The 22,478-nt window shown below is 46.4% G+C and overlaps 1 long non-coding RNA gene across 1 annotated transcript in view; it reads right to left on the reverse strand.

Moving 5' to 3' along the window:
• The window catches only part of LOC144141750 (uncharacterized), a 57,662-nt gene that overhangs the window by 11,449 nt on the left and 23,735 nt on the right, over positions 1–22,478 (reverse strand). The window contains exon 3 of the long non-coding RNA XR_013316689.1: positions 7,794–7,891. This is a non-coding gene — a long non-coding RNA (uncharacterized LOC144141750). The remainder of the gene's footprint in view (positions 1–7,793; positions 7,892–22,478) is intronic.

The raw sequence follows: 22,478 nt of genomic DNA on the forward strand, positions 1-22,478 counted from the left end.
GAGCCACCGCGGTGGGTCGCGGTGGATTGCACAATTGCTGCAGGGAAAGTAGTGAACAACACGCAAATAAAAATGTACTCGGTTTAAGTGTCTGAGTTCGGAATTTTATTTAGTACACACCGAATACCCTACAATTCTCCAGTGGGTTAGAATAATCGGAAACTTAGAAATGCACATAGAAGAACAACTCAACTTAAACAATAAAAACAATATTGATATTTAAATATGGCAGGAAATAAAAAGAATACATAATTGTGCACGTTCTGCAAAGAAAAAGGAGTAGGTAACATAGACTTTAAAAAAGAGTTGGTCTTTTTCCAAGGAAATATAAAAAATTCATTGCTGCTTTATTCTGTTAAGTAGAAAGAGCAGCGAAGCTATGGTGGGTAACAATACAGCAGCCTTAGCCGCCAATCGTAATATGATGATGATGGTTGGATGTTAATGGCGCAAGGCCAACTAGGGCAAAGAGCGCCAAAACAGTGGTTAAATATGAGAGGTGAGAACTTAGACACTGAAATCAATAAGCAAGAACAAAAGTAAAATCAATAAAAAACAGTGAGGATGGCTGGTGTAAAGGGCCAGATTTCATGATGCGTGATAGGAAATGAGGTTTAAAAACTTGACTTCTGACAGATACTCAAACACACGTTTGACGGAAACAATGGCATCGTCACCAAGGAAAAAAGATGGATGTAGGGGAATATGTTGTCTGTAGAGTTCTCTGAAGTGTTTGTGTCGTGTTGTGTGAAGTGCCTTGCATGTGATTAGTATGTGCACTACGGATAGGGCCTCTCCGCACCGGCCGCACTGGGGTCTAGGAGATCCCGTCAGCAGATACGAGTGCGTCGCATGGGTGTGCCCTATCCGCAGCCTACCCAAAGCGACTTCCGTGTGTCTGTTGTGTGAGTCAGATGTGTACCGTCCCAAGTGTGGCTTTATTACATGTAGTTTGTTGTCTGTCTGTTCATTCCAGTGTGTTTGCCATGTTCTGCGCAAGTGTTGTCTTATGTGTGGCTTGAGGTCTGTGTAGGGTACCGTTGTAATGTCCACAGTGTTCCTGAGTGCAGCAGCACCGGCCCTCTCGTCTGCCAACTCGTTCCCAGCGATCCCTGCATGTCCTGGGACCCAGCAGAGGACCAGCTCATGCTTCTTTGCATACACAGACATGATAGTGTTAAATACAAGATTAATTATGTGGTTTTTGGCGGGTGTATGAGATGACAGTGCGCGAACGACACTCAAGGAATCTGTGTAGATGATAGACTTTGGAATATGATTTTCAAGTATGTGTCGTACAATCAGTAAAATTCCATACGCTTCTGCAGAAAAAATTGATGTGTGCACGTTCATGGTTCTGGCTGCATTGAAATTAGGGCCATGAGCAGCGCACGACACCATACTGGAGGTTTTAGAAGCGTCACTATAATATTCGGCACATGTGTATTTAAACTGCAAAGCCAGAAAGTGCTGCAGTATTGCAGCTCGTGGTACACGATTTTTGTCAAGTCTCATAAAAGAAAGGTCGCACGACACAGGGCGAGCTTGCCAAGGCGGTAAACTGTTTGAAAAGGATGACCTGTACACATCTAAAAACAAAGCACTGAGATCCGAGGCTCGCTCTCTCACTCTAAGTGAAAAGGGCAGAGGAACGGATGGGCGATTTACAAAGAGCAGAGATGTTGATGTATCGTTAAAGACAGGATAAAAAGGATGATTATTCAGCGATGAAATCTTAAAAGCATAAAGCAAGTCCATGTATGTTCGTTGGTTCTCAAGGCTCCACTTATTACACTCGACATAAAGACTCTCAGCAGGGCTAGTGCGAAAAGCACCCGACGCAAGCCGCAGCCCCAAGTGTAGCACTGGGTCAAGCATTCGCAACGCTGTTTTAGTCGCCGACCCATATACCACACTGCCATAGTCTAACCGAGACCCAACCAACGCAGTATAGAGCCGTAGTAGGAGTTCTTTGTCGGAACCATACGATTGATGGGAGAGAACCTTAAGTATATTCATTGTTTTCAGACATTTATGTTTAAGTTTCTTGATGTGTGGAATGAATGTGAGTTTATGGTCAAACACAACACCTAAGAACTTGTGCTCCTTGTTCACAGGAAGCGACACACCATTCAGAGTAATGTCTGGGTCCGGATGGACCCCGCGCTTCCTGGAGAACACAACGCAGAAGCTTTTTGCAGGATTCAATTTAAACCCATTCTTGTCTGCCCAGCCGGCAAGCTTCTTGACACCAAGCTGGACTTGACGTTCGCATATTGACATATTACATGATTTAAAAGATATTTGCACGTCGTCTACATACATAGAATAAGAGATTGTTGGTGGAAGTGCCTTTCCCAGAGAGTTCATCTTTACGATAAAGAGAGTGCAACTCAACACGCCACCTTGCGGCACGCCATTTTCTTGGACGTGAACCTTTGAAAGTGCACAACCAACTCTTACTCTGAACGCTCTCTCCGACAGATAACTAACAAGGGTGTTGAACATATTACCCGAAACACCGAATGACCTGAGGTCACTAAGGATCCCATAACGCCAAGCGGTGTCGTAGGCCTTCTCGAGGTCGAAAAAGACAGTTAAGCAGTACTGCTTATGTACGAAGGCATCCTTGATGTATGAGTCAAGTGCAACCAGTTGATCGTTCGTCGATCGCCCCACCCTAAAGCCTGCCTGGCAGCTCTCGAGAAGACCATTGTACTCGAGGAAGTACACGAGCCTGCGATTGATCATCTTCTCGAAGAGCTTGCACAGGCAGCTCGTCAGGGCTATTGGACGGTAACTTGAGGGGGACGACGGGTCCTTTCCCTCCTTCAAGAAAGCCACTACAATGGCCTCCCTCCAAGAGTGTGGAATGTGCCCCGAAAGCCATATTTTATTATATAGATGTAGAAGTGCTTCAAGTGTGTCTGCGTGTAGGTGTTGTATCATTGTGTATGTAATGTGGTCTGGGCCTGGAGCTGAGGGTTTACACGTGCTCAGAGCAGCCCTCAGCTCATGTAGTGAAAACAGGGAGTTGTAAGAAGTCTGTGATTTGATGTTATCGTGTAGGGACTTCTTTTCACAAGAGGCTTTGTACTTCAAGAAAGTGTTCGTGTAGTGTGCTGAACTGGACACGTGTTGGAAGTGTTGTGCGAGTGTGTCAGCCTGGTCTTTCAGTGTGTCCCCTGTTGTACTGACCAGGGGCAGGCTGTGTGTATGTTGTCCTTTGAGTTTGCGTATACGTGTCCATACCTTGCGTGTGTCTGTGTACGAGTTTATAGATGTTATGAATGAGCGCCAACTCTCTCGTTTTGCCTCACGGCGCACACGTTTTCCTAACGCCTTGGCCCGTTTGAACAAAATGAGGTTACCCGACGTGGGGTACCGACGAAGGACACCCCACGCCTTGTTCTGGGCCTCTCGCGTCCGCCTACAGTCCTCATTCCACCACGGCCTCCGCTGGTTGCGCGGGGCACCAGAGGCGTGGGGAATGGACTTTTCGGCGGCGTCGAGGATGTGCGCCGTGAGCAGTTGGGTAGCTTCTTCAACGTGTAGGTGTCCTATGGATGTGTGGTGTAGTTGAGATGTCTCTGTAAATGTATTCCATGTAGCTCTTGCTTCATTAAACCTTTTATGGGAAGATGGACTGCTTGGGCCTGTACCTATGTACGTTAATGAAGTAGGGAAATGGTCACTACCATATGGGTCCGTGGCCACACCCCACTCAAGACATGGAAAGAGAATTGCCGAACCAATAGCCAAGTCAAGACATGAGTATGTGTTGTGTCCTATGTTATGATATGTAGGCTGTTTATTGTTGAAAAGGCATGCTCCAGAGGATGTAAGAAACCTCTCTATCAGGCGACCCCGGGCATCCGTACGAGAAGAGCCCCAAAGAGAATTGTGAGCATTAAGGTCGCCTGTTAGAATGTACGGTTCGGGCAGCTGGTCAACCAGCGCCTCGAAGTCAGAGCTTAAAAGTGTAACATCAGGAGGAATGTAGATGGAGCATACCGTTATCAACCTATTAAATATTATTAAGCGTATTGCTACAGCCTCAAGGACGGTATTCAAGGTGACAGGGTGGCATGCTAAGGATTTTCGGGCGATTATGGCCACACCGCCAGAAGAGTGTGTGCAGCCATCCCTGTCTTTCCTGTATACCAGGTAACTATTCAAGAAATTTGTGTGTTTGGAATTCAGATGTGTTTCCTGGACACACATTAAACTTGGCTGGTTGGCATGCAGAATCTCATGCACGTCGTCAAGATTATTCAGAAGGCCTCTGCAGTTCCATTGAACTATGTTTTCTCTTCCCATTATGATGTGATAGAGCTACTGGAGAGTGATTATGTAGGGTCTTTCGGGGCTTGCACTCTTGGGAGGGGCTTTCTGGCCTTCTCTACTGACCTGAACGTCGCAGCCCGTTCCTTCCGCTGCGATGAAAGCCGGAAGGGCTTGACGTCCATGTCGTCATCTGATGGCAAGGGGGTGCCCAGCGGACTGGGCCCCCTTGACGTGGTACCCTTTCGGGTGTTCTTTGCCTGCGCTGCCTGTGCCGAAGGCGTGGGGAGTACCCCAGATGGCACAGGCAGTAAGGAGGGGGAGCGGGTCGCTGCGACCGCCTCCGTCTCCATCTCGTCCGGGCCCTTGCGTGTGCTTCGGGCCGGTGGAGAGGGGGAAACGGTGGGTGCAGCAGCATCCCCACCGGACGTGGATGCCACCACAGCCGCTGCTGGCTGAGCGAGCGGTGCGGAGGCGGGTTGGGCTGCAAGAGGCAACCCAGGGGGCGGCGGGGGCGGGACCAAGTCCGACTCTCGGTACTGGGTCCCCGCCGAAACAAGACGCCGCTCCGCCCCCCGGCGAGCTGCGTCGGCGTACCTCCCCAGGGGAAAAGAGGCGAACCTCTTCCGCGCCTCTGGGAAGGTGATGTTTTCAGTGATTTTGAGATTTATTATTTTCTTTTCCATCTGGAACCTTTCACACGTGCGGGAGTACGCAGCATGAGGTCCATGACAGTTGCTGCATATTAATTGTTGAGCCTGGCAGTTATCTGTATCATGATCTTGGGATGAACATTTTGCACATGTTGTTTTGCCGCGACAGGAGGTGGTGCCATGCCCGAACCGTTGGCACTTGAAACAGCGCCGCGGGTTCGGGATGTAAGGCCGGACAGAACAGTGAATGAAACCTGCTTTGATGGATTCGGGGAGTGTGGAACGGTCAAATGTCAAGATTATATGCTTTGTCATGATTTGCTTATCATCTCGCCGCATGGTGATGCGCCTCACTGCCGTCACGCCCTCGCCTTTCAGACCTTCGAGCAGATCGGCTTCCGTCTCATTTATCAGATCTGGCTCAGAAATCACACCCTGAGAGCTATTGAGGCTACGGTGGGGTGTGACTCTGATGTCCAGATCTGCCATGCGATTCTGGGTAAGGAGGCTTGTGGCTTGCTGGTGAGTGTTCACCTCGACCAGAACTTCGCCGGTTCTCAGTTTCTTGGCTTGGAAAGACTTGCCAAGGATGCCTTCAAGGAATTTGGTGATAAGGAACACTGACTGGGAGGAGATGGGATTTGACTTGTCAAGAGATTCAACAATCAAGAAGCGCGGATAGTTATCTGGCTTTAGGGATGCAATTATTGGCAAGGGTGGGAATGAAGCTTCGGTGCGGCCCCTTTTCGGGGGCCGATCACGTTTGGGGGGGGGGTTTGGAAAATGCCATATGATACATTGGGAAGCAGGGAGACGGGGGTACTTTCTTCTTTGACCTTACCCTGGTAGCCAAAGAGGTCCCGGAGCTCCCTGCCTGGTGAACAGACAGGGAGCCCATCCGCCGGAGCTTGACCTGGGCTCCGACGGCCACCGTTCATGGTTTCTAACCCTTCACCTATAAACACATTGCCACGGTTGGATCCAGCGTATGTTTGGGGGCTCGGGGTCCGCGGTATCGCCAGTACCGTCACCAAGATTGCTCAAGGTGCCCCGTGCGGGGGCCAATCGTAATATAACTTGTCCCGGAATAGTTGTAAGAAAATAGGAGTTACAGCCATTTTCTGTAACCATAATTCGTAAGCAAATGGCCATGCACTGAGAGCAAAATAATTCTGCAATGTTTGAGACTTCACTGGGACCTAATTATACCAAGTACATGAAATTGGCGTAATAGTAGAATTATGTACGCGGGTAATTTTTTCGGGACTGTCGGGATGTAGCTATAGCTTGTGCCGTCTTCAGTAATCCTACTCCTCTGTAGATGACCCTGCTCCACTGGCAAGACAGAATTTCGAAAAGCCAGATAACAACCACTGCGCGTATACCGATCCACTTAAAGTCGGCTTCTCCAAAATTGTTTTTCGCCGAAAGTATTGTAAAATGTTGTACACCCTTTTCTCGGCATTCATATGTGTCTCAAAATAACCACCTTTTATTCACTTTACTGCGCTATCTAGGAGATTCATCGGTATTGTGGGATTATCTCCTTGCGAATTATCGGGGTAGTTGTCAAAGGGCAGTTATCGATTGTGCCACTTCTACCAGAGCCTATTTTTACCCGCTGGGAACATGCTACGTGTTTAAGGCTTGTACAACAAACACTACTGCGTTGTCCACTGGTTTACATCAGACAAGAGCGTCGCTGCCCAGACTATTCCAAGCTATGGTACACTTGAGCGGAACATGAAACATTCGTGTGCTTATTTCAGATAATGAGCCCAATGAATTCGGACGATGAAAACGTAGGTAGCACTGTATATCAGAATTCTGAGCTTATTTCGGTGGTAAGGACCGGCCCACCGCTATCTCCAAAGGATGTGTTTCTGACACAGCCATTCTCAATGAAAAATCAGTCTCGGACACATAGCAAAGTTGCTGGGTACCCGGGGTAAAAGAACTACCAAATGTTCCGAGCGGGAACCATAGGTATCCCTGGTGGAATTAGATTATGCAGCCTTTTGAAGTACAGGTACGCTCTGCCAACATGAGTGTACGTTGATTGTTTTCTGTCTTGCACACAAATATCCACCGAAAGCAGACACAAATTTATTGCGTAAAACGTTGTCACTATCGGTTTTTCATAAATTTTAAGCTGTTCTTTTAGCAGAAAATCCCCCCAAAGCATATGTAAATCTCTTAAAATGGCGACTTTTGTACGGAGCATTTTCAAGAAGAAAACAAATTACTGTCCCATTGAACAATATTTGTGAGCTCGTTCAATTGCTAGCGAAGAACCTGTCCTAAAATACGACACAGAAATAAATGAAATTGGGACATAAATCGGTGCCTTAACAAGAGTTTTGACGCCTCTGTATTTCTAATTACACTTTTCAGTGCACAATAGAGGCGCGCGAAACCTCTATTGTTCGTAGCTGAAGTTCCGGTCACCAATAATTACTATTATGGTATGTGTGATTGTGATGCTCGCGTATCACGTTTGGGTTTGCCCTTCAAGAATTGATGAAAATGTGATGCCGCTTTGCTCTAAGCACGGGTGGGCGGCGCTGTGTTGAAGTAATGCTGTTCAGTTGTTTATGCTTTATGTGTGGTTGATTTAGTGAAAGAAGAAACACGTTTCAAGGACCAATCGCCCAGAGCCTCAAAATTATTGGTTTGACGAGGGCGTGAATTGTCGAAATCATGCACGTTCGTGGCCATGGTGCGAAGAAAAGCATCAGGTGAATGCAATGTGAAGTTAGGGGAGGTATATAATACCCGGTTGACAAAAGAGTGTTTGCTGCAATTGTGCTTTCTCGCATGGTGATATTGATTGCAGATGTGGATAAAAAAATTTACCTTTCTTTTCAGAAACTTGCATAGATTTTCGTGGCCTTTCAAAATTGAAGGAGGGGGTTTTCTCTTCGACAAATCTTCCAGAAAAGGTTTGAAGGACGCTGTAATTTAGGAGCAAAGAGTAAAAGACGTGCAATTAAGGTTACAATTTGCAGCAATAAGTTTTTGTACGGAGAATTAGCAAATACGCTTTTTGCTAATTGTATTGCATACAGGAAGACTGGCTTGTAAAAGGCAAAGGCCTTTCGTGTAGAGACAATGCACCAATTTATGTGGCTGCAAAATACGTAAAATTAGGTGGTATTCAGGCGAAACACACACTCTTATATCTAGTGACGAAATACATATATTGTAAACCAATACGTATAGTTGGAACCTTTCGCCAGCTCTGCAACACGTCCGTTGAGTTTGAACTCCTGTATGACAACTCCCAAGCCCAGCCAATCTCACAGCGAGGTATCTATGCCCTAAATGTCTTGCGCACTTGCTTCGAAACCTGAATCTGGGAGAAAATAGTTTTGTGATTTGAATAGCTAAGCCACTCACGAGGACGGGAAAGAGTGTATAGTTTGCGATTAATTTCATTATTTGCGAAGTCATTGTTCAGGCAAAGATTTAGCAATGTAAACAAGAGTAGAGTGAACGATAAATTTTTTACACTTTTTTTACCCCTTTAAAATAACTGGGTCAAACTTCAATGTGACAGCTAGAAAACACTTTGGAGGCAATCATCTGTATAGATTTAACAATAGCTTTAGAAATTTTACATCTGAAATTGCGCGAGGCCGGCACTTCACGGCTTGTGGGGGAATATACCCCAAAAAATACCTTTCAGAGGAGCCCTGGTTTTGCAACAATATGGAAGAAGGTAGTCATTGTAGGCCGGCACATCTTACATCGGTTTGATGGGATGCTAAAATGAAAAACAAAGGTAATCTTCCGCGCGAAAGAATTGGAGTTTGGACGAGTTGGTATTCGTTTAAAATAAAGAAGGGCAGCGTATTGAACGAATGCACGAGGAAAAGACAAATACAAGATGACGCTGAACACACCGCTCAGCAGCATCGCCTGACTCCCAGGGGCTGTATGCGAGAACTCAGCCTCGTACTGCCGTCATTTTTCTCGTGTATTCGTCTCCACAACGCTGGGCCTTAGATATGTGTCTCTACAGCGGACGCGGGGGCTGCGCAGCAAATGAAAAAAATGAGTGCAGTTCTCCTGGACGCGAAAGCTGTTGGAAGGGTGGAGGAGTGATTCACCAGTGTTCACGATGTGTTAGTTTCTGACTCACTGTGGTTATATTGTGTTTATGAATGTTTCGCTTTGTTTCTGTGGCTTTCTTTGCTTGTTTGTTTCACTTTTCTTTTGGTGTTTGTCGCTTTTCTTTTTGTGTGTAGGTTTTATTTCTTCCGTTTTGCTTTTATTTATTTGTTTTATTCAACTCGGGCAGAGTAATGCCTCAATTGCCCGTTTCCTGTGCTGTATCCCAATCGGTAAGCACCCGGAAGACAGGAACACCAACCGTAATAGCAGAGGGCTGCTGGAGACCCACTGTTATGCCTAGAACTGCCACTGTCACTTCCAATGTTTTGTCTTTGGAGGGCACAACGAAGCTGGACCACTTTTAGTGGAAGGTGTGTCAGGGCGTCCCCTCGTTTATTGCACAGACGGCTCGTCTGCCGTTCTAGAGCTATTGGACCAGGTTGACTTTTATTTTGTTTTCCCAATACGCTTTCTTTTTTCTCTGACCTGCACAAAAGCAATAAATCATTTCTTCTGCTTCCCTATTTTGCCCTACGAACTTCGTTTTCGAAAGTAAAGCAGCGTTTTGTTTGCCGATCGCACAAAGTGGGTATGTGTCTTTTCACTTGCATCACGCCCAACGAAACTGAACGGATAATATCCTGGGCCCCTAAAATGCTCTACCCTTAAAAATGTTTGAACATCATGATCATAATAGCAAAGAAGGAAGAAAAAGGTGACGGTGATGCTCAGGCCAGAATTGACTGCCCGAATCACTACCAGGATGGCGGGCAAGTGTTGCGAGAACTACAGTGTCCAGGAATCACTCCTCAACAGCATATTACGTATCCTGCTTCTGACCAACAAGCTCACCAACGTTTCCTGCTCCTTTCATCCCCATCTTGCCTGCGTCATAACCGAACCAGATAATACAGTTGCCCCATGCTCCTCTAATGGCCTGTCCTCGTCTGCTTGTGCAACCACAGCCAAACATTTCATTCGTAAGACTGCCGCAGAATGTGAAAGGCGGATTGGCTCTTCCCCAAAAATGTTTTATGAAAGGGGAGTGTTGCAACTGGACGAAAACTCAAAAGAAAATCGCTAAACTTCATCGGAAACGGCGAGATAGACAAAACGATGGAAGTTATTTTGAGCGTATCTGTATTTAGAAATGAAACCTAATATTGCCTTAACCCCAGCATTTAGGCCATCTCATGTGTTGTTTGTGTACCTTGCACCATATACGTCACGACGCGTAAAAGATCTTTTGATGCATCCCTAGTAAACCAGTTTCTCGAATGTTTGACCTTTTTACGATTACCTTCCCGTGGAGAGGCCGTAACCTTACACCATTGGAATTTTAGTTAGCAACAGAGAATCACTTAACACCCGGAGAAGGACCTTCGAAGGACCAGAGAAGAACTCAACACAACAGAAAACCAACACGACGGGAAAACACCCGAAAGTTTCTCCATCAAGCATCAAAGTTGATTTCAGACGCGTGGAATAAGGCCCAACTTTAAATTGAGGCCATGTTCTTTAAGAAATGTTAGATTAGATACCACTACGAGGGAACAGAAGACGCCCTTCAATGGGTATACTGAGAGCATCAGCTCAACCAAATCGCACTCACGACTGGTATTGAGTGAATTAGTATCGGACGTACATTAAATGTTCACTGTTCTTGCCATTTTTAATGTGTGATGTTCAGAGCACTCTGCGCCTGGCTCGTCTAGATCGCGCCGGACAACGTGTATGTGTGTGTGTGTGTGTCTGTGTGTGCGTGTGTTGTGTGTGTTTGTGTGTGTATGTGTGTGTGTCTGTTTGTGTGTGCGTGGGTGTTGTGTGTGTGTGGGTGTTTGTGTGTGTATGTGCGTGCGTGTGTGTTTGTGTGTGAGAGAGAGAGTGGGTGCATGTCAGATAGTGTGTGCGCGTGTGTGTGTGTGTGTGTGTGCGTGCGTGTGTATGTGTGTGTGTGTGTGCGTGAGTGCGTGGGTGTTTGGGTGTGTGGGTGTGTGTTGTGGGAGTCATTTTACATTTGTTGAATCTAAGCACCCCATCACTTTTAGTTTTGCGATCGTGGTAAAAATGAGGTGGTTTGAATCGAGTAAGTACGGTAATTAAGATCATAAAGTTAAGGGTGTGAATCCCTCACGCCAGAGGATAAACGAGGCATCATTGCTAGAGACACCCAAGTGAGCGCATTGGGGGAAAGTGTAATGGTGCTAGGGGCAATGGTCCCCTCTTTCAATGAAGATGGCAAGGGTTTAGCGTGCAGGATTTTCCGGATGTTTTGGAACAGGTAGGCTGCCTAGGCGAATGGACGGATGCGCACATTGTAGGGATTGAGCACTGCAAGGTGGTTGGAGCCGCGTATGACGGCCTGGCAGGACGAAATTCGCTGACTTCAAAGCACTGCCAATCAAGAGGTTTGACACAAAGCCAAAACCAGTAAAGCTACCAGAACGCTTATCTGCTAAGTAAGAGGTGGCGGAAGACGTGCAATTCATTCGAACCGGCATCGTACGCTGGGAAACTCCACTGTGGCTAGTTATGAGGGCTCTAAATCCTAGTCAAAGAGCGAAGCTCACAAACAGGAATTAAAAGAGCAACTGCGCACCCAGTTTTTGAACCAGTTACGCGATCCCGTGTAAATGTTTACTGTATTGCGCGGTCCAGAGAGCTATAACAAAGCCTTAGAAGCCCCAGTGTGGGAGCAACGTGGAACAGCAGAGGAACTGGAACAGCAGGGAGGAAAGAAACAACAGTCACACAGCGATTCGGAGCGTACAGGAGAGCGAGATCGAAAAGGCAGAACAACGCATCATCATCATCATCATCATCATCACCAGCCTATCTACGCCCACTGCAGGGCAAAGGCCTCTCCCATTATTCTCCAATTGCCTCGGTTCTGTGCCAACTGTGACCAATTTATCCCCGCAAACTTCTTTATCTCATCTGCCCATCTAACTTTCTGCCGCCCCCTGCAACGCTTGCCTTCTCTAGGGATCCACTCTGTTACCCTTAATGACCAGCGGTTATCTTGCCTTCGCATTACATGTCCTGCCCACGTCCATTTCTTCTTCTTAATTTCTACTAATATGTCTTTAACACCAGTTTGCTCCCTGACCCACTCCGCTCTCTTCCTGTCCCTTAATGTTACACCTATCATTTTCCGCTCCATTGCCCGCTGAGTCGTTCTCAATTTAAGTTGAACCCTCTTAGTGAGCCTCCAAGTTTCTGCCCCGTAGGTGAGTACCGGTAAGATGCAGCTGTCATACACTTTCTTCTTCAGCGACAATGGTAGGCTGCTATTCATTATCTGAGAATGTCTGCCATTTGCACCCCACCCCATTCTGATCCTTCTCATTATCTCTGCCTCATGGTTTGGATCTGGGGTCACAACTTGGCCTAAGTAGATATATTCGCTTACCACTTCCACTGCCTCGCCACCTATGTCAAACCGCTGTGCTGTCCCGAGGTTATTGACCATTACTTTAGTTTTCTGCATATTAATTTTCAGTCCCACGGTTCTACTCTGTTCGCCCAGTGCGGAAAGCATGCTTTGCAATTCGTCCCCCGAGTTACTTAGCAAGGCAACGTCATCAGCAAACCTGAGGTTACTGAGGTATTCTCCATTAACCCTTACTCCCACCTGTTCCCAATCCAACGTTCTGAATACTTCTTGTAAGCATGCTGTGAATAACATTGGAGAGATTGTGTCTCCTTGTCTGACACCCTTTCTTATAGGTATTTTACTGCTCTCCCTATGGAGGATGATCGTGGCTGTAGACCCATTGTAGATATCCTCTAGTATTCTTACATAATGCTCATCTACCCCCTGGTTCCGTAATGCCTGAATGACTGCTAGGGTTTCGACCGAGTCAAATGCTTTCTCATAATCTATGAAGGCTATATATAGGGGTTCAGTATACTCAGCGCACTTCTCTATCACCTGATTGATCGTGTGAATATGGTCCATTGTTGAATAACCTTTACGGAACCCTGCTTGTTCTTTAGGTTGACTGAAATCTAAGGTTGCAGAAATTCGGTTAGCGATTACCTTGGTAAATACCTTGTAGACGACTGACAGTAAGCTGATCGGCCTGTAATTTTTCAAGTCCTTCATGTCGCCTTTCTTATGAATTAGGATGATGTTCGCGTTCTTCCAAGATTCCGGTACCATTGCGGTCATTAGGCATTGCGTATACAGGTTTGCCAGTTTTTCAAGGACAATTTCTCCGCCATCCTTCAAGAGGTCTGCTGTTATCTGATCCTCACCAGGTGCTTTGCCCCCTTTCATTTCTTTCATAGCCTTCCTTACTTCTTCGGTCGTTACTGGTGGGATGTCTATCTCCTGCGAACTACTGTCTCGTTCGGCATTATCCTGTATGTCCTGGCTACTGTACAGATCCCTATAGAACTCCTCGGCCACTGTGACTATTTTATCCCTATTTGTGATGACATTGCCTTGCTTATCCTTAAGTGCATACATCTGATTTTTCCCCACGCCAAGACGTCTCTTCACTGCTTTCAGGCTACCTCCGTTCTTTACAGCGTATTCGATCCTCTCCATATTATACTTCCGTATGTCAGCTGTCTTACGCTTATTGATTAGCTTGGAAAGCTCCGCTAGTTCTATTCTGTCAGCTGCGGTGGAGATTCTCATGGTTTGCCGTTTCCTGATTAGATCTTTCGTCTCCTGTGAAAGTTTACCAGTATCCTGTCTAGCCATAGTGCCCCCGACTTCTACTGCACACTCCGTAATAATGCGTGTAAGGTTGTCGCTGGCTTCCTGCGTCGTAAACTCGGCTTCCTCGTTAAGAGCGGAATATCGGTTCTGCAGCGCGATCCTGAATTCTTCTACTTTACGTCTTACTGTTAGCTCATTTATCGGCTTCTTTCGTACTAGCTTGTTGCGGTCCCTCCTCAAATCTAGCCTAATTCGGGATCTTACCACACGGTGGTCACTACACCTTACCCTTTTGGATACGCATTTGGATACAAATGTAGGATGTTATCTGGAAGCTGCAATTGATCTGCAGAACAAGCACATCATGCCAAACGCCGGCACTTAGGACAGCGGGCTGAGGCGCGCTGAATACTATACTTCTGGCGATAGAGATCACATAGCTAGGGATTGCTCGCAGCGTGCACCGCCCCGAAACCGGCATGAAAGGACGGACAGGGGTAACCTCACAAGGTACAACAAAGCTAGAGCGCCTCAGAACTAGTAAAACTAAGTGCGCCCCCTCCTTCCTTCCGAGGGTCTGCGAGGGAAGCAAAGTGGGCATTGAAAAGCTAACGGTAAACGTCTATTGCGAAAGGAACACAATTATAATGTGCCACGTACCTGTCGCCCATCTTTAGTGCTTTGTGGACACGGAATGAAAACTTAGCATTATAAAAAAAGCACGCTATATCAGGCCATTCCCTGGTGGCACGATAACTTCGGCCCAGGAAGCAAAACGGTACGCTTCCTCGGCATCTCCGTCGCCGCCCTTAAGACAGTATCGCGTTGCGGTTGAAAAGTAGAAAGTTTTTGCTAAGCGAAAGTGTTTTGAAAAGAGGTGGTGTTGGAGAGCCCACGTCCGAATGAAAACGAGGGGAATTTTGGGGGCCGAACTAAAAGATAGAGGTCTACGATGCGGTGACAGTCCGCCTCATCAAAGAGATGGTGCTTCAGGCACTAACCAAACCCTGCTGATTGAGGAGGTGGCTTGAGAAGTGGGCAAGGCTAATTGGGAGTTGTTTCTAGAGTAGCGGGCGCGCATACCTCAGTCACCGTGGGGACAAATTGCCGACCGGCTCTTCGTAGAGTAAACAACATTCTGACACCCGGATTGGCGAATAGCGCCACGCTACCAACGAGGAAAGTTCACAGCGATTTGAGCGGAAAGAAGCAACACAGGTAGGGCTACAGAAACAATTTATGATAATCAAGTTGGGCTGGTGATGTGCAGTGACTCTTAGGGCTGGTGATGTGCAGTGACACCCGGCGATATGCAGTGACTCGTAGGAGTGGGTCGGGAAGCCGGCAGGCGCTGGATCCCGGGGACGTGGCCTTGCGTTGTCGGGCTGAGGTGTACGGAGGCGCTTGCTGTGTTGGTCACTAAAGGTTGGGACTCACGTTTTCGTTAGCGGTGATGTCCAAGCCCACTGTAGGGCCCCGTGGGCGAACTCAAGCCGCTGCTGCTGGCTCGCTGATCTGCGTATGTCGGGTGCGATGGAGGCGGCGATACCGTCCTCTCGATCTCGCCCGGAATGCGGAAGCGCGCTCACGGATGGCTCCCACGGCGGTTACAACGACGGTGGGTGGGGAGCGATCAATGGCCATGTGAGGCATTCTGTCCACTCCATTGGTGCGTGGAGGGAAGGCAGAGATCGTTTGGGGAAAAAAGGACCTCGGCCGCTCGATGCCCGCTTCCACGGGGCTCCGGGGAGCCAACATGAGAATGTCTCCGATGGACGGTCAGTGGTCGGACGCAGGTTGGTACACGGGTCAGCTTTTTCGGGATACGGTGCTGGTGGTCAGTGCCCGGTATCAACTTCTGGTGGCCTATCTCTTTCCTTAGGCGAGCTGTTGGAGCAGCGTTCATTCCGAAACTTTTGTTGGTGCTGCGTTGGCAGATGATATGTGGCGGTTGCCATGTTGAGTTCATTGACGACGGATATTTTTTCATCCCGACGTCGGGTCCCTTTTACTCTATATGTCACATCTGACAGCGTCTCAATGACGCGGAAACGACTGTTCCGTTTTGGCGCTAGTTTTCTCGTGAGGCTAGGGGCCTGATATTCTGCTCTCACTTATTCGCTGTCTCCCATATTGTGCGGCGCGTCCTGGCAGTTCTGGCCAAAACACTGCATTGATTGTCCAGCCGTTGTTTTCTGTACCCCAGATACGAGCTAACGGGAAGCAAGGAGACGTTGAGCTAGTTCTGCGCGGTAACTTTCGAGTGCACCATAATGTGTCTCGGCAGGGGTGAAATGGAATCCTTCATGGATGCATCGCCACCGTGAAAGATTAAGAAGGGATTCCAATTAATCCCCTCGTGGACATGTGTATTGTACGCCAACCCTTCAAAGTTGTGCAATTGATCCAAGTTTCTGTGCTCGAGATGCCCGTAGTGTGAGAACGTCGTTACCAGAGTTTGGTTCAGCCTCTCTACAGCCCCATTTCATTGCGGGAGGTATGCACTGGTCTGCATCTTCTTAATACCTTTATTATAACTATTATTATTATATTTATTATTATTACATTAACTAATTGGATCTCTTCCTACTTGTCGAACCGCTTCCAATATGTTTGCATCGGTGAAAATTCTTCTACTCGGCTTCCTGTTCTTTCGGGTGTTCCACAAGGAAGCGTATTAGGCCCGTTATTATTTCTAATTTATATTAACGATCTTGTAACTCTTATTAGTGATCCCGTGAAAATTAAATTATTTGCTGATGACTGTATCCCATACAACAAAATAACATGTCCTGAAGATCAACAAATGCTGAACAGAAATCTTCATTGTGTTCAGGCGTGGTGCGATAAATGGGGAATGAAGCTCAATGCCAAAAAATCCGTTTTTATGAACATAACTAACAAAAAGAATAAACTGTCCTTCCCTTACAATCTTCCGTCACAACCGTTAGAACAAGTATGAGAATTCAAATATCTTGGCGTCACTATAACAAATAGCTTGAGCTGGAACAAACACATATCAAACACATGTGCAGCTTCTTTCCGAAAACATTGCTTCCTCAGACACAAGCTTAAAAAGGCCCCAGTAAACGTTAAGCTACTCGCCTATACACCCATAATTAGACCGCAACTGGAATACGCCTGCACTGTATGGGATCCTCACACTAAAAGTAATATCAATGCTCTTGAAATGATACAGCGTAAATCCGTCCGATTCATTTTTTCGAAATATCTTCCAAGTGACTCGCCGACAAGATTAATGGAAGAGCATGACATTCCAACACTTCAAGCACGCCGTCAATTTCAAAGGTTAAAATTTCTGTTCTTGCTTAAAAATAACAAACTTTCACTTAAACCCTAGGAATTCCTTCAGCCACTAACTTCCCGACAAACACGGCAAAACACCTCGAATCTTTGACTCCGTACAGCGCTCGAACTAACATATTCAAGTTTTCCTTTTTCCCGCGTTCAATTACAGATTGGAATAAACTAACTGAATCGGCTGTGACCAATATTCACTCCCTTGAACAACTGGAATTATGAATGACATTCTTTTTCAATTTTGATGCATTCTTGTGTATGTGTACAATCTATTTCTAACAGTGTGCCACGTGTATTGGTATTTTTGTAACTTAGGTGCATTCCTGTATTTGTTAAAACTATTTTGATCAGTGTACCATGTGTGTTGTGCCGAAATGTTTTTTTTCCCTTGTGATGCCCCTCCTGCTTGGGCCCTTCAATGGGCTTGCAGTATGTTTTAAATAAATAAAGAGGTCGTACACTTTCTTCATGACGCTTGACAGAAAAGTAGCGCCCTGGTCAGTCGCGTCGACGACGGGGGGTGGTACGTGCGTCGGCTCTTCTGGGATTCCTTGCTCGCAGTTAGTGGGCGGTGTCAATGACCGCCTGGGTAGTACGCGCGACGGTTCTTCCGGAATTTGGGTGTGCGCAATTGGGTGACGGTATCAACGTCCGAACGTGACAATAAGATATTCAGCCTTCCTGGCACAAACAGTAGACATTATTCGGAATGTTCCTATTATCATGAATATAGTGGGAGAGGAAATTTTACCAGCTATGGTCCAGCCAGTTTGGACCAGAAGGCGTCAGGCAGATAGGTCTCAGATTAGCAAGGAGTGGCGGTTACCGCCTTTGAAACCGAGTTGCCATTTGCACCTCTTCTGCCAGAGGATGTTGACGTTCATCTAATATTTAGTAGACATTTACTGGCCTAGACCGCTAACGATGGTATATGGAAGTTGCGAGAACTGTGGTCGTAACCGGAGGCAAAAGTTATGCTAAACAGGTGAATATCAGCCTGAATTTAAATTTCTTGGAGGAAGTTCCCTTCCCTGGCGCGCGTTTGACCAGTGTACACCTGGAGAGGGGGCAGGGTCGTATTAGTCAGTCTTGCGCTTTTTCATCAAAGCTTTGATAGTCGCGAATGAAATGGTTTAGCAGATGGACTGTTTAATAAAGTTTTCCTATAATACTCAATATTATCCATGGCGATTTCCCTTGTGTGGGGTGCCAGGCGTGCCTGGTTTATAAGTTTTATAAGTCAAACCAATGGCTTCGGGATAGTTTACGTGCCTGCTCTGCTGCTTCGTGCATTAGTCGTGCTATTCTGAGGCTACATTTAGGATTTGTTATTTTTATCTATCGTTCGGTTGGCCATTTTCTTACCCTCTCAAAGGTGTGTAAGGTGGCTTCTCTGGCCATGCAATGTCGTGTGCGCCGCACTTCTTGAGTTTGTGGTTTCGCTATTTCAGATACTTTTTTGTCACTTTTGTGTCATGGGTGGGGCAGGTGTGACTTCCCAGAAGTAACATAAACCACTGATGCGGGCAGTGTATATTCAGGGTGATTGGGCTTTACGTCCTCGGAGCTAGAGTTGCTACAGTGGTGAGTTGCCGAATGTTTTCACAATATACTATTTGATATGACCTACAATGGCACATGTTTGCCTATATATGTACGTAGTTTCTGTACCGACAGCTTATTGCAGCTCCTTTTTATGAAATTTATAGCGGGAGGTGATATGATGGACAGTAACATCTCTAATAATAATGAAAGGGTCTTTTTTGCAGTGGTTCAACACCGAGACATGGCAAAAATTTTTCCAGAGCAACGAAGTTCGGGTGCTTCATAAGCTTTATGACGGCGTTGTTTTAGAAAATGGGGAGGATTTGCGCCTGCTTTGCTTAGCTTGTGTGGCCAAGGGCTCCTTTTCTGAGTGACTATGCAATGTACATACAGGCTGCATTGCGAAAAATAAAACGGATCAAGGTAACTATGCAGAAAAGCCGCTAGCGCGGTAGATTTCAGACCATCGCCGGCGGTGGAAAAGCTGATTGCGCAACAAGGGCTTTTCTGGGAAGCCATGTCGTTTTTTATACTTCAGTAGCATTTGCTACTCAAGCACGGGGCACCCGACGACTGGCGGAACTAATATTTGCGGCAGTTTGAAAGGTTAAAGCTTCCCGTCTAAGGGGCCCGTAGAGGTTCGAGAAAGATTCTTTGTCGCTCGCTGGGCTTATCATCGTCCTATTGCATGTAAACTTAATTGGCCTTGCAAGAAAACGGTGATAAATATTGATGCATGATTGAATCCTTGCCAATTCATATGAAACACATTCACAGCTAGAACAAGCACTGAAAACAAATGAAATAATTTACCTCTAAAAAAAGAACTAGAGAAAAATTGTGCTTTTGAACCTACAAGCAATAGAACCGCCATGAGGCGTTTCTGTCCTTGTTGCCCTTGGGGCAGTAAAAACTGCGAACTATATAAAATATCAAAGCCCCGTTCATTAGAGAAAAACAATTAAAACCCGTAGCTTCCTTCCACGCAACTTTAATAAAAGTCCGAAATCCGAACAGCGGCAACCACATGGGAAAGGCGCAGTCTAAAATATGTCGGCTTGGTAACGCTACGAACCCACGTTCGATTGAGACAATGGTTACATTTGTGGATGGGCTTCTCATTCTATCATCGTCATGTGCCTTTATGAAAATTCTTTCTGTAAGGTTGGCTTTTCTGCAGTGCATTTTAGTGTAACTACCTGCGGCGCAATTGAGGCAGGAAAAGCGTAGCTGTAAAAAGTAGCTCATATTGCACATTGATAACTATCTTCTCAAAGGAAATGACTTTTGCCACAAGGCCAGTGAGGTGTTGGAGGCAGACGGTCAGTAATACAGAACCGTTCAATTTTGTACAGAAAGTGTAATTTCTTTTTATAATAGGACGAACTGGCAGTACTTGATAGCTTTATATAGGTTAGGACACATCGCATGCCGTAGTTTGCCATGGGGTACGTTTCCGCGAATAAGCTTCACAAAATGGCCATTTTTGTCCTGCTGAAATATATGTGAAATTGCGTCGTGTTTTCGTATTTTTGTATTCTACGGTAATTTATTATATCGATGTATGTTTGTGTAATGGCCCAATTCTGGAGTTGAGAGGGAGTTGTTTACAATGCAACAGATATGCGCTCCACCCGCGACGTGTTGCGGCGGTTTCCTGGCAAGGTTGTCTGCCCAGGAGTCCCCAATCTGTGGACGTCCATGAGTGCCTTGGCTTGTATTTTGAGATTTCTGTCGGTGATTTTAGCCTCCTAATTTCTTCTGTATACCCTCTTGGAAGCCTGTTACGGTAGTTCATGCCTGTTACACTTGGTGATTGCGGGTATGTCGCCCTTCCTTCGGCTCCTGTGCCGTCTCGAGCTTGCATCGTTGAGGCCTTTACCCCTTCACCTTCTGGTAAATAAAAGTTTTAGCCTAAATATCTTCCATTCAAATTTTCTGGAAATGTGAAGGATGCATTTGCTCTGTTTTGGTTCAAGCATTTTTTTGTATTGTTTTAGGCTTGGCCAACCGACGCTCCTAGTCCTTTGAATGTATGCTTTTGAGGAATTTTGCAGACAGAAATATTCCGTCATATTTTAGGGTTATTCGTCTCGAATAATACATGCTTAGTTTCACATGGTCGCCCAGCTTCACCATTGTTGCACTGGTTGTGGAGGTCAGTGCTAGTTGTCAGAACTTACTAACACTTTGCGCCTGCCCCTGCTCTTTTCACGTCATGTGGGCACCCATCTTGAGTAGCATCTCAGTAGATGTCGGCTACAATACCGTCGTCAACTTGAAGGCTGAACTGACGGAAAAGCTGGAACTTTACTTCAACGAGGACGAAGAAATAAGCACAGATCATAGCAGACGAGGACGATGAGGATCGATGGCGGTGGTTGAACGTGTTCTGTGTGTAATGTAATGTAAACCGAGTTCTTCTCCATTAACAATGGCATTGGTGCAGAAACCCGGGACTAACGAAGGATGCCATGTACCTTAACGGTTGCGAACAATCACTGAAAAGAACTGTCACCTAATTCGTCATGACAGTACTAAGAATGGAGCCTGGCGGAGATGAACTACACTGAAAGCGATGAGGTCAACGAAACTTTTTTACTGAGACTTTTCTCTAGAGCGAAGGCTGCCTTCGTGAAGACGGTGACAACGAGAGACCAGATTTTCAACTTTACCGACCACGACATCTAGCCAGTTTTGCGTGGTACTGATGCAGAACAAGAGTTTATAAGCATTTCTGATTTCCGAGACTACATTGTAGCATGAAAATTCACGTGGAAGCAAGCGACACAGTTCCCACGTGCTAATCTCCATGTGGTTTGTCACAGATATGAAGGAGTACCATCTCCCCTTAACACCCCTGCTACCCAGCAAACAAGCGTCCGATGGCACACTGACGACTCTCGGGACAATACGCGTCTTCAAGCCTCCAGCGTCTGTGTGAATGCTGCAACGTGATAACGACGAAAGCGATTCCGGAGCAATGGCTGTCAAAACAGGGATGGCCACTTTAATGATATGGGTGCTTTCATAATGGCAATGCTTGTGACCGGCGTATACCCATTGGAAGATTCAATATACACTCGTACCCGCAACGTTCGTATCCAGCCGTAAGTAGAAACGCTGTACGGGCGCTGAACAGTCCATCCACCACCGTAACTATCTGTTTTTTGGTCCATAAAGTCAATCCATTTAAATCTGTCTGAGAACGTTGTAATGTTTGTCTCCAGGGATCCAACCGCCGTCTCGCAGCTTTCACTACAGCCAAGCGCGGCCAAGCTGAAGCTGTCGACAACGAAACTGGGCTCCAAGCTTGCCGAAAGGTTTCTAGTCGTTCAGTGAAGTAGCTATATTGCTGAAGGTGGTATCGTGTGAGTAAAAATGGTATATTGCACCTGCAACTGTCATGCAGCGAGTCGGGCAGTGGACTCCAGTCGCTCTTGTGACTGTATCATGTTTCCGTTTTAGCGGTTTCCGATTCTGGCGAGTGCATTTTCCTGATGGGTGTGAAGTGAAAGGCCTGGGTGCCGGACAAGGCCTGGGTGCCTGCTCGCTGTAAAAAGAAAGGGTCATCAAGGCTGTTTCAGACTTTCTAGTTCTGGTAGCGCAAAAGGCTTCACATTCGCGTTTAAGTGCACCCTCCCGGCCTACTTCGACGTACGGAGCTAGCTGGGTTTCCGGAAGATCCGGTAAGGATTCCCCTTTCGTGAAGTCGGGAACAAAGATGTTCTCAAACCCGCAGCGTAGACGTCCTACTGTTCCTTTCGCATCCTCAGTTCCGCGTTTTCGGTCGTTTGCTTGGTTTGGTGTCGTTAAACCTTTCTTGACTGCGACCACGCTTATCGTTCCTTCGTACGCTCGAATGTACGTCTTCATTGTGGAAAGGT

This window comes from Haemaphysalis longicornis, unplaced genomic scaffold, assembly GCF_048455015.1.
Source record: "Haemaphysalis longicornis isolate Haplotype H1 unplaced genomic scaffold, Haemaphysalis longicornis Haplotype H1 scaffold_6, whole genome shotgun sequence".
NCBI classification, from domain to species: domain Eukaryota; kingdom Metazoa; phylum Arthropoda; class Arachnida; order Ixodida; family Ixodidae; genus Haemaphysalis; species Haemaphysalis longicornis.